This window comes from Cupressus sempervirens, chromosome 1 (assembly GCF_028749045.1).
Source record: "Cupressus sempervirens isolate cs-2001-9-10 chromosome 1, ASM2874904v1, whole genome shotgun sequence".
Classification (NCBI taxonomy): Eukaryota; Viridiplantae; Streptophyta; class Pinopsida; order Cupressales; family Cupressaceae; genus Cupressus; species Cupressus sempervirens.
The window spans coordinates 789,219,917-789,228,532 of NC_143118.1; the positions used below are offsets into that span (position 1 = coordinate 789,219,917).

The 8,616-nt window shown below is 34.1% G+C and overlaps 1 pseudogene; it reads left to right on the forward strand.

Annotated features, from left to right (window-relative positions):
* The first annotated feature begins 3,529 nt into the window (after positions 1-3,529).
* On the forward strand, positions 3,530-5,158 carry LOC149580234 (aldehyde oxidase GLOX pseudogene; annotated as a pseudogene).
* The last annotated feature ends 3,458 nt before the right edge of the window (positions 5,159-8,616 follow it).

Sequence of the window (8,616 nt, forward strand, 5' to 3'; positions counted from 1 at the left end):
TAGTATGTGATTTATAAGTCATCTAGTCTATGAGCTTTTATTCTACTAATAGTGACTTTGTCACTAAGTCTATGTATTCTAGACTAGTACCTGTATTTTGACTATTTTTTGATATTAAAAACATAACATTTTTAACAAATTATCATATCATATCAAAGAAATTTAATTTAATTTTTTCTTTGGATATACGTTTTATATATTTGATTTCAGTTACTTTTCTAATTGTCCACTTAATCTCCAAACCAGTACCACTAACTCCCCTAGTCTACGTACATAAACCACTCACATATAGTGACACAAAATGAAACCATATATTTTGTCCAATTCCTCCAATCATCCACAAACAACTAATATAACATGTAATGACACTCACTATTTAAAAACACATCCATCAACTCATTCCTTTCTCCATTCTCAAAATTATCAAATAGCCTATCTTTTAAATTATGAAAAGAACATTTGATGCATGAACCATTTGATTAGTACAAAAAATAGGAATAAATAATACCCAAATGAAAAAGATCAGAGCAATATGCTAGTTTTAATTTTTGGCATTGAAACTATAAAATTCAATAGTCTTTTTTTCAAAAATATTAGAAACAACATAGTCCAAGGAGTAAACAAAATAATCTTTTAGTTCAAAATAAAGAGTTTAATCACCATTTACATTCCAACCCTTGAAAAGAGTTCTCTTCCATGGCAGGAACTAAAAAAGAGTTTAATAATTTAGAAAATGTGCTTCACTGCAAAAGATACAACTAGACTTTCTATGAAGAAAGAAATGTAATAAAAGTAACAAGATAAACCATAAACCATGTACAATTTTTAAAGAGAAATCCTAGAATGATAGTATTTTTATTTTTTAATACTATCATCAATTTCTTAGAATACAAGATTTGCCATTACCACTAGCAAAAGTAAGCACAAAATGAGTTGCATGTTTTCCCAAATGTGGTCCAATGTTAATGATTAATGAGAAACATTTTTTAAAAAACTAATAAAGATTGAACAAAAAGAAAATCATTAAAAAAATCTAATTATTATCTAATTTTTTGGAAAGAGGTTTCACATATTTTTGCCATTAAAAATATATTCCAATATCAATTTTAAGACAAACTAAACAACCCAAGTCAATTATCATTGAATCAAGATACAAAGGAATTCATGTATTTTTCCACACAAAGCATTGATCTTGATTAGTTAAGAAAAGATTTACTTTTTTTTTTTTTAATCAAAAAATGCTAAGTGAATTAAAAATAAGAGAGTAGCAAATAGGATTCCATGAAATAATGAAAATCAATCCACCAGTTCAGCACTAGAAGGTGAAAAAATGTTTCTCTTACAAAATGAAACTGAATCACTACAAGGATTTAACAATGCAAAAAACAACATCACATAATAATCTTCTTGAACAAAAGCATCAAACTTTGAACTTTAACAATGACTACAATTGTGTCGAGGACATGGTGTCTTTCTCATCAAGCTAAAAATATGGTATTTGATGGCATCCAACAACGTACTAGTTTTCACTTGTTCCTTGGATACACCCTGCAATTGGCAGTGTAAATAAATAATTTAAAATATGATGTCAAAATTAAGCTAAAATTTTTGTGCACCCTTATGAATAATTTCCAAACAATAAATTTTTCATATATCAAGTAAAATAATTTGTCTCACTGAGTCAACCACTCCATTATTACGAAAGCAAGCTCCAAAATAGCTTGTCACTAGCTTACAACATGACCAAAAATAGTATGAAGATATTTAAATATTGCTGCCCTTTTTTCCCTCGCCCATGAGTAGTCCCAAAAACTGTGCTTTCGACTTTCTCTCCTATAGAGAAATAAACAATTGAGTGGTTCAATCTTCATAACCTTTGATCTTTCATCCATTGGTAATTTATAGTGCAATAGTTTCCAAGTACAAATCTAAGCATTAGCCTTTGATTTGGACTTTCAAACATGAGAATAGAGTTTTCTCCAAGTCTTCTCTTCAATTTTACATTTGAATTTGAATTTAGTCTCATATTTAATGACATAGTAGAAAGAAGCTTCAAGTACAATTATTTTAGTGAGAAGAAGGAAAACTGATATTTAGATAACCAAAAAAATCTACTTTCTACCCTCTCTCCACCTTAAATTTCCCTTTCTTGTACACCACAAAGCCAAAAAAAATGTGGTTTTAGTGGGAAGAGTAGAAGGATAAATTGATCAAGCTGGACTCTCATTTCATGACCTACTACAACATGAGAAGGAGAAGGGGAAACACAAAGAGAAGGATGATACGAGGAAGATGTATTGGTTCTTGGCTAACAATTGGATGGATGTGTTGATGTCCAAGGCGAAATAGGAAGATACGAAAGAATGATGACTTTTTCTCATTTTGTGCTTTTAATTCTATTTCTGTTATGTTTGTTCTCGCTCTGCCTTGAAATTTCAACTCTTGCATGGTTGGATATGGAACATTTACACTATGATTTTAATATTTGTTATGATGAACATCCCTGATACTATGATTAGTCTAGATGTTTGTATAGCATGAGTGGTTTTCTTTTTTCACTATCTGCAAGACATAGTTTGATAGTAGGTTGTTGGTCCATCGCTATGTTTTTTATATTAATTGTGAGTGTATAGTCTACTGACTATAGATCTATGAGTTATTATGAATTGTTATTATGTTGATAGTGACTCTATCACTAAGTCTGTGTATTATAGACTAGTCACCTAAATTTTGACTTCTTTTTAATATACAAAATATTACATTTTAAACAAATTATCATATCATAGCAAAGAAAGGATATACATTTTACGTAATCAATTTTAGTTACTTTTCTAATTGCTCACCTAATCTCAAAACGAGTACCATAAACTCTCCTAGTTTGCATAGGTCAACCACTCACGTATAGTGACAAGAAATAAGAACATATATCTCGACCGATTTCTCCAATCATTTACGACTAACAAGACATGTAATGGCACTCACTAGTTCAAAACACACCCATCAACTCATTCCTTTCTCCATTCTCAAAACTATCGAACTGCCTTATTTTTAAATTGTGAAAAAAATGTTTGACGCGTGAACCATTTGATTAGTACGAAAACAAGGACTAAATAATACCCAAATGAAAACGAGCAGAGCAAAACAAAAGTGGACGGAAGGCCCGAGTGGATTTGTAATATCAACAAAAACAACCATCGATACAAATCGGCAATACAAAACCCCAAATAAATCAAAACACTGGGCTGCAGTTCAAACAACGAGGTGAGAACAAATCTTTTAGCCGCTCGGGAGATTAGTTTTTAGTCGAAGCCGGCCGTGAATTCTGAAATATGACAAACACCCATTGTAAAAGGACTCAGATTTCAGTGTTCGAACAATTCAATGACGCGTAAATCTCAGCTTACCATCGAAACTCTCCCTTCTATATAATCATCATCGTAGTTCCCGGCAACCAATACACAGACTGGTTCATCCATGTCACTTCAGTCCACATAGATTTTTCATTCACAACCCTCCCGAATCAAACAAAATGTCGTTCTCGGCTGACCTAATCTTCAAGATTGCAGTTTTCGGGTTTTTGGCACCATGTTTAAAGCTCAGCTCGGCCCAGCAGCGAGGAAAATGGGTGCCCCTGTTGAACAACTCAGGAGTTTTTGCAATGCACACGATGCTCACTCACACCAACAAATTGATCATCTTCGACTAGATGACCGTCGGTCCTTCTCAGATCATGAGAACCGACCCACCCTGTAATAATGACCCGCCACCTGAGTCCAGAGATTGCACGGCTCACTCCGTCGAATATGACATTGCCATGGACAGTGTGAGGCCACTGCACATTTTAACCGACACCTAGTGTTCCTCGGGCTCGTTTGACAGCAAAGGATTGCTCATCCAAACCGGCGGGTGGAGAATGGGCGAGAAGGTCATTCGTAATTATAACCCCTACAATGACAGTACCTACGATTGGGTCGAGACATCCACAACACTCTCCAAGAAAAGATGGTACTCTTCAGACTAGATATTACCCGACAGACGGATTATCATTGTCGGAGGACGAGGCTCGTTTAGTTATGAATTTGTCACAAAACAAACCGGCGAGACCTTCTACCACCTCCCGTTTCTGCGAACCACCAATACCCCTGGCGAGGAGAACTTGTACCCGTTTACACATCTGTCTTCGGATGGAAATCTCTTCATCTTCGCCAACAAGGATTCAATTCTCCTCGACTACAGAAACAACGAGGTGATCAGAAGTTTCCCCACCATGCCTGGCGGGGGTCCCCGGAATTACCCGTCAAACGGTTCGTCCGTCATGCTGCCGCTTGATCCGGCAGACGATTTTCAGACCGTGGAGATTCTCGTCTACGGAGGAGCACCGGACGGAGCATTTGGAAAAGCAGATCGGGATCAAATTTTCATGGATGCGTTGCAGAGCTGCGGGAGAATTGAGATCACTTCGGAGAGCACGGTGTGGCAGATGGAGGACATGCCCGGGCCGAGAGTGATGGGCGACATGTTGATTCTTCCCACCGGTGAAATTCTGATAATCAACGGAGCAGAACAAGGAACTGCTGGTTTTCAATCTGCAAGAAAGCCTGCGCTGAGCCCGTTTCTTTATAGGCCGGATGAAGATTTGGGAAACAGATTTACAGTTCTTGCTGCCTCTAAAATTCCTCGAATGTATCATTCTACTGCTAATGTTCTTCCAGATGGGTGCGTGTTGGTGGGCGGCAGCAATTCGAATAGTCGGTATAAATTCTCTGGCGTGCCTTTTCCTACAGAACTGAGATTGGAAGCCTACTTTCCATACTATCTGGATCCCTCTTTCAGTTCCTTGCGCCCAAATATAACTTCATTGTCAGCTAGGGAAATCAAGTACGGAGCCAAATTCACTCTAGTTTTTTCTGTTGCTACGATGCAGGAAATAAAGTTCAATGTATACGCTCCTCCTTTCACAACGCATTCGTGGTCGATGAATCAGAGATTTTTGTGGCTCGCAGCGGCTTCGAAAGTTGGAGAGCCGGGAAGCGACGGGGTGTATTCCGTAGAGGTGACTGCTCCGCCTACAACAGTCGCAACTCCTTCAGGTTACTACCTGTTTAGGGTTGTTAATGGAAGAATTCCAAGCAGTGTCGAGTGGATTCGATTCCTATAATGAATGGTTTAAAGTAGTTAGATTGAATTAGTAGTCAATGTTTGGCAATTAACATCTGTTTCCACATTCTTTTCAAAAAATTTATAGCCTTTAGGCCAGAAGGCCGGCTTGTACAATGCATGCTCGAATCACTATAGTTTTGTAGGGTGTGCATGCTCAAATGTTCAGGTGCTTAAATGCAGAAATTTGCAGAGTTTTCTTGTAGTTTCCATCACGTGACTGTACAATGAGCTATTCTATTTAATGTTAGTGTAGGGTTAGGGATGCTCATAGTTATTTCAATTCGTGTAAGATTTTCATTTGTAGGCGACAACTCTAGCTTAACCATTCTGGCAAAATTACTATGGGAATAGCTAATGGCACTACCTTGCTATTTCAACTCTTACTATTTATGTGAGACGATTAGGAAAATCAAGACCATGTTATTTTCTGAAGATCAAAAAGTTCAATGGTTAGAAGTTGGATACACATGAGAGACTTAACAAACTACACAGTAATGAGCAATCAAATATAGACTAAGATTTGAAGATATTCTTATTTGTGAAACATTATAAACCAACTCAAGAAATGGGAATGTTGTAGGGGTGCAGAAAATTGTAGCAAAGATTTGAAGATCTCTTCTTTCAAATTTAATACAATAAGCGACTTTTAAGAAAGAAAGAATAAAATATAAAATATTTCAAAATTATATATATATATATATATATATATATATATATATATATATTGAATTTTTCTATTATTAAATAAAATTGTGTGCATGGAGGAATGTTGCATTATAGATTATAATACAAAAAATTTAAATGGATGTAAAATAATAAGAAATTTGAAAATGTGGAAATAAAACATCATAATAGAATGTGTTTCATGGATATTGGTTATTGAAACCATAGCATAAGTAAATCCAATACATAATCGGGTAGATCTAATCTATTTGTCAAGATAGTTGAATATTTGACAAGTAAGATAAGCATAAGAAAATGTTACAAGGTTGATTTAATGTTAATTAGTTTATAAGCTCTTCCAAATATAAACTAGATGAATATTTGATCATTTATTAATCATTTGATATAATAATATATAGTGCATAAAGTGATTAGGTGATAATCGATAATTTATAGGATGAAGAGTTATATGTCCTTATAAGTATGTTATGAAAACACTCCCCTCCTCCCCCCCTTAATACATTGGTCCTGAAAATTTCAAAAATACCTTAACTTAGAGATAGAAAATTACGTTTAATGCATAATATGATTGCATCTTTTGAGAAAATGTTTTTTTTTTTCTAAAGTAGAAAATCCTACAACAAGCAAGGCTCCATGAAGATATCATGTCACCCTTGGAAATATGTAGCTTCAAATTGTGTTCTTAAATCACAAAATATTGAATTACTCAAAAATAATCCCTAAGAGATGTGTCAAATCCCTCTCATTCTCTAGTATCTTCAAAAGGGTATTATTCTTGATCATATACTCTAAAGCTCACTTGATAGCAATCTATATTCAGTGAAGTATCAGGTCCCAAACTTATCTCCAAAATGAAGCTTCACACAACTTATATTCTTCACATTTGTTAGCATCAGAAAGAAGAATAAAATAGAAAACTAATAATGCCAAAAATAATTCTCACGTAGAACACCATATCAAAGCGAGAAGCTAACTTGAGATGATGGAAATTCTTCCATCCTCCAATGCCACCAACCTCAAAAAATGATGGTTCAAGGTACAAAATTGGGATTAATAGGAGACTAATCAATGATTTCTCTATTATCTTATGTATCATCATCTTCAATGCAAGTAACATTTCCTTCTTCATCCAATTGATCTTTCATTTTTCCTTTTATAAGATCACTAGCCTTAAGAGCCTTATCATGTGGAACCAAGGTGGTCTCAAACACTTGAGAATTAGAAAATGATAATTTTTTAGAAACATTGATAATCCCATCTTCTTGATGGTTGCATGAGAATCCTTTTGAATATTTTGTATAAAAAAATATTAATAAAAAATTCACACAACATCTAATATAGTAGTTTTACACCAATTTGTTTCAGAATTGTTTCCTTAGTATGATATGAACTCTAAATCGAGCAAGCATTAGTAGAATAGAGCAACAGTAAACAATTACCTCCCTCTTTTCCATTTAAAATTAGAGAAAATATGGAAACTTCATAAATACTAATTAGACCTATTTCAAGGATTCTATCTATCATGGTCACATTAAATGATATGATCCAATCTCCATGCTAGAAAATTAGAACTATTATCAAACTACTAGAAACAAAACCAACCCTATTTCATTGATAAACACAATATTTCATGAGATTCTTTGTGCATATTGTAGAATAGTGAAAAATATATCACTTCTTATTCATTGAATGTAGTTCCATACTTGATTCATACTCAACTATTCACAATTATAATCCTTAAATAAGAATAAGGGACTACAAAAACTAAACTGGGATACACTTTGAAATTAAAGTCATTGTTGAAATGTTTACAATAACTGAGAGAGGGGGAGGCAGGGAGGGAGGGGGTTGAATCAGCAATTCAAGGTCCATAAGTACCATTTGAACAATTAAACATAAAACACTCACTGGTCTATTTATCCTACTATTTCTTAGTCTCTACTTTATTGATAAAGAAAATTACTATCCCAAACATAACATACTTTGCTGAATATAAATTTTATCAAATGTAAAACATATAAAGAATTCAACACAAGTTTGACACTAGGATTTTACATGGAAAACCAATTTGGGAAAAAAAACTAGCAACATGTCACAACTTTTTCAATCTTTCAAAGTGAGCTCTATAACGAGCCAACCCTATTAAATGATTACAATACACATGATTAAATGTGACTTGGTTTGAGAATTTAGTCACCCTTATAGGACTGGCCTTGTCAAAGGACTTTGATCATTCCATTTAAAATGTCACCTTGTTAAAGGATTTACATAGACTATTAAGTCCTTCAATTGACTATTAGGTTAGCCTCTATTAAAATGATTTCAATACAAACTATTTACAATGATTAGAAATGAAATAGTAGGGTTTTGATTTGTATGATTTGATCTAGGGGATTAAAATTAGGGAAAAATAAAATGTCCCCAATGCTTCAAGAATCAACATCATTAAAAAGTGTTCAAAATTATGACTCCAACGCAACTTGAACAGGGAAAATTAGAGTCTAGATGACCAAGTTATGATCGGTCAATGTTTGGTCAAACTAGGACTAAAGGCCCTAAAAATGTGAAAAATTAATCATCTAAAAAGTGGTCAACAATGGATTTCAAATTGAAGACCTTGTCAAGAGCTTTCCAACATTAATTGTTTCATTGAAAAAGGAGCTCATATGTTGAAGTTATGCACATTTAATTTGGAAGAAAAATACAAATATTGATGACATCATCATGACATCAGCAAAGTGACATGGTAGCCTCAAGCTATCAACATTTGAC